Here is a 7,688-nt window from a genome sequence, read left to right as displayed (position 1 = left end):
CTTCATTCACATATTTTCTCTGGCTGCTTTTTACACTCTAAAGGCAACAGAAACCACATGGACCAAAAATCCTAAAACATTTTCTATGGGGCCTTTTACAGTAAAAGCTTGCCAACCCCTATTCTAGAGGCAATTGATGACATGATATTCTGTGCAAAGGGCTTTTTGTCAGATGACTCTTGTTATTTAATGATTTAAACTATTTTAAATTTATTTTTCTAATTGTTGCTTAGATAGAGAAATATATTTGATTTTTGTATTGATTTTGTAGCCAGGGAATTTCTTCACTTATTTATTCATTCTAATAATTTATCTGTTGATCTTTTTGGATATTATATGATTATGTTATATACATAGAATTTTATTTTTTCCCTTCTAATACTTATACATTTTCCTTTTTATTTATTGCCCTAGCTAGAACCACCAGTACACGTGACATAGAAGTGCTGAAAACCAGTATCCCGTCTCTTTCATAATATCAGGTAGAAAATTTTAATTACTTTAAATACAAAACTTTCAGGGAAATACCTTCGTATATTAAAAGGATACTTAATTCTTGGAAATATTTTCTCTTTAAATACTTTTCTGGGGCTGGCCAGTTGGCTCCGTTAGTTAGAGCATTCTGTTGCTAACACCAAGGTTAAGAGTTCGGACCCCACTACGTGCCAGCTGCCAAAACAGAAACAAAAACCAACTTTTTGGAGTATAAAATTATGTGTTTTATTATAATATCATCTTTTTTACTTAATATATTCTAAGCATTGTCATTAAGTATTATGTTGTTTTTCTTCTACAAGATTTTAATACCTACGTGGTATTCCGTCACAGGCTTAGTTAGACATTAAACCATTTCATCAATCTCCTATTGGAATTTTCTATTCTCTCCAAGTCTGTGACAAATTCACCGCTTCCCTATTCTCTCTCTCTCTCTCTCTCTCTCTCTCTCTCTCTCTGCTTTTCCTTTGTCTGGTTAGTACGGGGATCCCAACCCATGCCTTCGTTGGTGTTCTAAGACTGTGCTCTAACCAACTGAGCTAACTGGCCAGCCCTCCTGTTCTCTTTCACAATGACCACTTCTATTTATAGATAGTTAGTATGTAGGACCGATTCGACGTGTCATCTGGACAACAAAGCTAAGTGAGCCCTCAAGAAGTGTACAGTTTGGTTATAAAACGTTGACACACAGGGAATAGCAAGGCCAAGGGCAGAGGAAGGGCGGGATTGGCACCTTTTGGAACAGAGAGGAGCTGGGAGGAGAGTAAGGGACAGGTCACCCGGGTTTGAAGACCAGGGTAAGGATTTGGGAGTTTATCCCGAGAGCAATGGAGAAGTGGGGGGATGGCAAGACACGACTGGCATTTTAAAAAATGCCTCTTGTTGGCTTTTTAATCTTCAGGTTTCTGTGACCCCTCAATTGATCTATCGTAAAATGTCACCAGTTAGTCTTTGGCCACCCTACACTCTCACCTCAGAATTAATCTGCACATAATGACACAGCCCAAGAAGACATACTTCTCGCTTTACATCATGAAAGAACATGTGGAAACTTATTGGAAGTTTCTCAGGAAGGAAGAGGAGAGGCTCACAATATACTTGGCAGTCAAAACTGAATCTTTGTTCTCCCCCAACCCCTGGCCCAAAGCTCCACTACATACATCAGTGGCCTCAAATCACTTTTTTCTCACCCCAAACTGAAAACGTCCACCTTTCTCCTTACCCCGCCCCTCTTATCCCCAGCCTCAGTTCTTGCCTTCTGTATCCCTGCAGCCCTTTATGTAGGAGGGATCTTGTCCTCTTGTCAATTTTCCGTGTTTTCAATGTTTGTCTGGGTGGGGGAGAAGGGGAGAGGAAGGTCCACAGAAGGGCGGACAAAGATGTGCTGGGAAGGATAGCCATGATTCTTGGTTTGCTCTGGGCAATGGTGTATTTTGATTTTCAGTTAATATCTGGTGTGGCTATTCATCTTTTGAATTATAAACACGTCGTACTCAGATGACCATCTGATAGTATTTTTACAATAAAGAAAGCTACTTTTTGGTTTGCTTTTGGCAGCTGGCCGATGTGGGGATCCAAACCTTGACCTTGGTGTTACAGGGGGGCTTTAACCACCAAGCTAACTGGCCAACGAGAAAGTTATGTTGGATGGTACTTTAAGGACACTCGAGTGAGGCCCCTCTTAAGGTTGAGCAGCATGAGTCTGAGCGCCTTGCTCCACCGCTCCTCTGTGTTCCAAAGGGTGGTGATGGAGCAGCATTCCCTGCTGCCCCCAGCGTCCTCCAGCAGGCCTTTGCCCACGTGGCTCTTGTAGGGCAGGCAGACGCCCTGCTCACCCTTCCCAGCCTCTTCCTTGAACTGCTGCATGCCGTCCAGGAAGGCCTGCATGGCATGGTCAAGTCTGTTACTCAAGGACTCACCCCACCCGCATAATAGAACAGGGGCAGCTCAGTGGAGCCATCTGTTAAGGACTTCAGATAGGAGTGGTTTCTACAGGGGACCAGCCTGTACCTCTGAAACGGAAGCCCAGTCACATTGGACAGGGCAAGCAGCAGCAGTGCCGTCTGTCCCCAGGCAGCATTAATCTCATCCCAGTGCACGGGGACAGTGCGGGAGAGGACCCAGTCTAAAGTTACTGATGACGCCCAAGGGGCCTTCCTCCCAGGTCTTAAACGTGGCATTGAAGATGTTGGTTTTCTTCAGCCAGTGCAGCTGCCCACGGGCGTGGCGCAGCTGGTTCTCCACGCTCCTCAACTCATCCTACAGTCCCAGCTGTTGCCACTCCAGTGCCCTGCAGTCCCTCTGGACCCACCGCTCCCACCGCTGCAGCTCTGCAGTCTCGGTCTGGGCTGCCTGCAGCTCCGCAGCCGCCCTTGCAAGGTTCACGTCCACGTCCTCCAGCTCCTGGGCCAGCCTTGCCTCCTCCCGTTCCAGGTCCCCCAGCTCTGTCTGCAGCTCCTCCTGCCCCACCTGCTCGCTGGAGTCCAGGCAGTGCCTGTAGTCCTGGCTCTCGAGCTGTTTCAGACTGGGGGTTATCCGACAGAATAATGCCCCTTTCTCTGGTCATGAAGAATTTTCCAATCTGGGGTTTGTCTTTTAAGCTTTGGACATTATTCTTGGTTTGTTTTGACCAGGAAAAGTCAGTCTTTTCCTCTGTGGCATCTGGCTCTCCACTCATTCAAAAGTAGTTCCTATTTCAAGATTAGGGCAATAAGATCTATCGGGGCTTTGTGTCTCTACATATAGTCTTTGATTTTTCTGTCATTTTCCTCTTACTGGAAACATAAAATAAAAATTAATCAGTTCCTTCTCATGTTATGTGGCCAGATACAAAAGACCACATAACTGTACTGATAGGAACAATCCACGATAGGTCAATTCTCACACACAGAAAATGGAGTGGTTGTCAGGGACTAGGAGAGGCGGGATGGGGAGCGACAGCTTAATGGCTGCAGAGCTGATGAAGCTGTTCTCTCACTAGACAGAGGTGAGGGCTGCAGCACATGAGAAATGTACTTCATGCCACTGAATTGTAATTTTGAAAACATTAAAACACTTTATTTTATACAAGGGATATAAGTGAAGAGAAAAGATGATAAAATTTGGGAGATGCAGGACAAAGACAAAAACGAGGACAAGCACGGTGGCAGGGAAGGGGAAGGACAGCTCTGGAGTGGGGACTGGTGAGGGTGTTTGTGGGAGCTCTGGAGGCGGGGCTCCCCTGGGTGCTGGTGTTTCTTCCACTTCTTTTGATGTTTCAGGGGTGGTTAGGTGAGCTTGCTCTGGCTCTGTCTAGCTCTTGCCCTTGCTCGGGCTCGGGCTCGGGCTCGGGCTCTAGATCTTCCTCTGGCTCTGGCTCAGGATCTTGCTCGTGCTCGGGCTCGGGCTCAGGATCTTGCTCTTGCTCTTGCTCGGGCTCGGGCTCGGGCTCGGGCTCGGGCTCAGGATCTTGCTTTCGCTCTGGCTCTGGCAGGGGAGGTGGAGCTGGAGCTGAAGATGGCCTTAGCTCTTGGGACCGTTGTTCAGCCTGGGCAGAAGCTGGAAGTGGAGTGACAACAATTGAAAATATCAACATGAGTTTCTATGTCTCTTCCAATGACAGTCTTTCTGAGAAGCCCAAGTCCAGAGACCCAGCCTCAGGAAGTCTCCCCACACTGCAGGACACTGCATGATTGTTCTGAGTACTCAGTGCCCCTGTCCCCAGCCTGCTTCTGGAAACTCTGCTCTGTGTGGCCCAGCCCAGCCCCCTCCCCAAACCCTCACAGGCACCCACCCTCTTCCTCCTCAGCCTCAGTCTCTGCCTCACTGGGCTCCAGGTGCTCCAGCTTCTCCAGCTGCGCCAGAAGAAGATCAGCCTTACGCTCCGCCTCTGAGCCCGGCATATTGACACGGACATGGGCCAGCAGAGACTTCAAAGCATGGAATTCAGGAGGCTCGTGGAAGTCAATGGAATAGAATTCCAGCCAGATCTCTAGGATGGAGGACATGGCACTGGGGGAGAAAGGTGGGCAGCAGCATCAGAGGCCTGGCCTATCCCTCTATGCTGCCCTCTCAGGGCTCCCCTGAGTGAGCTGCAGTCTTGTACCCTGTGCCCCTGCCTGACCATAGACCAGCCCCTCCAATGTCCACCCCCAGTACGGCAGCCCCGGCAGAGATGGTCCTGGAAACCAAGGAGGGGCTGGCAAAAGCCTCTGTGGGGGGAGCCTTCAATCACTGGTGTGACCACCTTTCCCTTCTTCAGGGAAACCTGACACCCTCCTCTGTCTGGGTCCCTGCCCCGTCCCTATTGGAATGACCTGTCCATCAGGGCAGGAGGGTGCTGTCTCCTCTGGGCATTACTCGCTGGCACACAGGAGGTGTCCAGGAATATCTGATGAATGAGGAAACAGAGGGAGGCTCTGCTCCCCTGGCCTTCCCAGGGCCCTTGGAAAACCCCAAACTTGAGGTGACACGTGGACGTGCTGCCCAACTGTCCCCATCCAAATCTGCATCTCCTCTTCCCACTGACACTGATCTCTTGACCCTGACCACACTCTGCACCACCAGCAGCAGCTGAGCATCCGCATGGGTGAGCATCCCCGAGTGTGAGCGGGATGCTCTGCACACCTGCTCTGGCTCAGCATGGGCTCTGGGGGTGTGGGCAGGGCTGGATGGGAGGGGTGGGGCAGGTTGTCTCTGGGCTCACTCTGCTCTCCAGCCTCTCGCACAACCTACAGTGCCTGTGGCCCCATTCCCGGCTCATCTTGACTCCTTTTCCTGCAGGAAAGGCTGTGCCCTGGGCCCTGTAGCAGGAATCATAAGATGTGTGGCAGCCAGAGTTCTGCCAGCCCCCACCATCCACAGGCCCCCACCGACCACACACAGTTCTGTGGAGATGGGAGCCCCTCCATCTGCACCCAAACCCCACTCACCATTTTAGCTGCTCCAGGGCTCCGCCATCCCCATGAAAATTGGAAAGAATGCTTCTGTACCTAGAGGAGACCAGGACGGTGTCACATCTACCATATGGTGGCACTACCTGCTTCTCATGTATATTGTGGTTGTCTGACCTCTGACTAGAATGGAAGCCCAGGAGGGCAGGGAATGTAGTCTCCTCGGTTCATTGGAATATGGTCAGTGCCCAGAAAGTCACTGCACATAGTGTGACTTCAGATATGTTTGTTGAAGGAATGAACGCCAACCAACTCCTCCCAAGATATCTGGGTGCACCGGAAGCCCCTCTGCCAGCCTCCAGTCTCCCTGCTTTGAATACACCCAGAAGCCTACAGATAGAATCTCAAATGTGAAAAGTGTGAAGCCCACGTCAACGAGGTCAGTGAGGGTGTGACAGAGACTTCCTCGTGGGGGGTGGGGGCTGGAATCCTGAATGAGGACGACCGTGGCCCCTCCAGCAGAACTTTCCACAGGGCTGGACTCAGGAGCAGCACTTTCCATGGGGGACCCACTGGAGCTTGTTCCTGTTACCACCCACTGAACACAGGTGGAAACTGAGGCTCAGAGGGGTGTGGTGACAGTCCCAAGACTCACAGCTGGGAGGCAGCCGAGTGACACTGTGTGATCGAGGGGCAGAGTGCTCACCTGAGGAAAAGCAGGTGCAGCGCCTGCTGGGGACTGGCAAAGTTCCTGAAGCTCAGGAGAAAGGTGTGCACGTAGGAGTGGTTGCCACGCATGACAGTGGGCACCAGGTGCTCCACCCACTTCTGCAGGGTGCCTGCGGGGACAGGCCACAACCTGTGGGTGGCATCTGGGCTGAGGGAAGACTTGTCTTCACTCTAGGTCAGGACAGGGAAGAGATGCACAGTGAGAGCAACGTGAACCCCCAGGAGGGAAGGGGCTGGAGGCCAGTCTTAACCCCAGGGAGGACATGAGAGGACAGCCTGAGGGCCCAGGGTTCAGGTACAGGGTGGTGGTTGCCAACCCCGCAGTCCCCTTTCACCCTCCAGCCCTGACCTGAGGTGTGAACGCACCAGGACCAGCAGGTTTATAAAGCCCCCACCCTCTGCCCCTGCCCTGGGAGGGTGTCCCTTGTCCCCATGTCCCCCCTCACACAGGAGGAGGGTGTGCGGTCACCCAGGGAGGCTCACAGTGCTGGCCTGGCCTGGCCCGCCCTGCCCTGGGACACCTGACGTTACCTTTGGGGACCTCCTGCCAAATGGCCACAGGAGTCCAGGGCGAGGGCTGACCCAGCGCCGGAAGCGTCGGACAAACCTCTCAGCCCAGGGCTGCCTGGGGCTACTGCCCCGGGACCTCGGGATACAGCACAACATCTCACTCTGCCTGTGGCCAAGTGAGCTGGGGAAGGGGCTGTGTATAGAATGTGGGTGCCAGGTTACCGAGTTCCGAGTTCCGTTGGGGTCTGTCGTCAAGGAAGTGAGGTCACTTCCTGGTACCTCATTTCCTGAACCCCACCTCTGTGTACAAGACTGCAAGTGCCCCTCTGGGTACCTGACTGCTGACCCTCCTTCCCCATGAACTCTCTCTATTGCCCACACTTCCACCAACACTGCCTGACCACACCCCTGTGCAAGGCCTGGGTGCAGCCAGCTTCACAGCTCGGAGGAGATACATGGAGGTTCAGCCCCAGCTCCTCCTTCTTATCACTTATGTGACCCTGGACAAGCCACTGTGACTCTCAGGACCTTCCCAGTCTCCCCTTCTGCACAGTGGTGATCATTCTAGCATCTCCTTCCTAAGGATGTCATCAGTCATGTGTGAGCAAACATCTCTGAAACCCATCCCATGACCAGTGTCACATGGAGCTAATGGATCAAACTAGAGATAAAAACCCATGACGGTGTGGAAGGTAGCATGGACTACGACTAATGACAGGTCTGGTTTCTGCCCTATAACCTTGAAAATGTTGCTTTTGCTCTTGGCCTGTTTTCCCTGTCTGCACCATAATTATTACAATACACCAAATTTTACACATAAGCAAAGATGTACAGAGTCTGAGTGAAAACAGCCGGCTGCAGAGTGGCAGTCTTGTCAGTAACCAGTGACATCTTCTTGCATGATCTTTCTCTCTGGACTTTCTTCTTTCCAGATCCTGCTTGGGTGGATTAATCTGGTACAGGTGACTAATCGTACCCATTTGCATGAGGGTCTTTCAAAGTTGCACGATCAGGTTTTACAGTTGAGGACACTGACACAGAGATTTAACTTCTGGGCTGTGGGGGGCAGGCCCATCTTTTGAA

The 7,688-nt window shown here is 51.2% G+C and overlaps 1 pseudogene; it reads right to left on the bottom strand.

Moving 5' to 3' along the window:
* Positions 1-2,187: 2,187 nt before the first annotated feature.
* LOC134378256 (beclin-2-like) lies at positions 2,188-5,225 on the bottom strand (annotated as a pseudogene).
* Between the last annotated feature and the right edge of the window lie 2,463 nt (positions 5,226-7,688).

Source organism: Cynocephalus volans, chromosome 5, assembly GCF_027409185.1.
Source record: "Cynocephalus volans isolate mCynVol1 chromosome 5, mCynVol1.pri, whole genome shotgun sequence".
Classification (NCBI taxonomy): Eukaryota; Metazoa; Chordata; class Mammalia; order Dermoptera; family Cynocephalidae; genus Cynocephalus; species Cynocephalus volans.
This window is presented reverse-complemented; position numbering and strand designations above follow the sequence as displayed.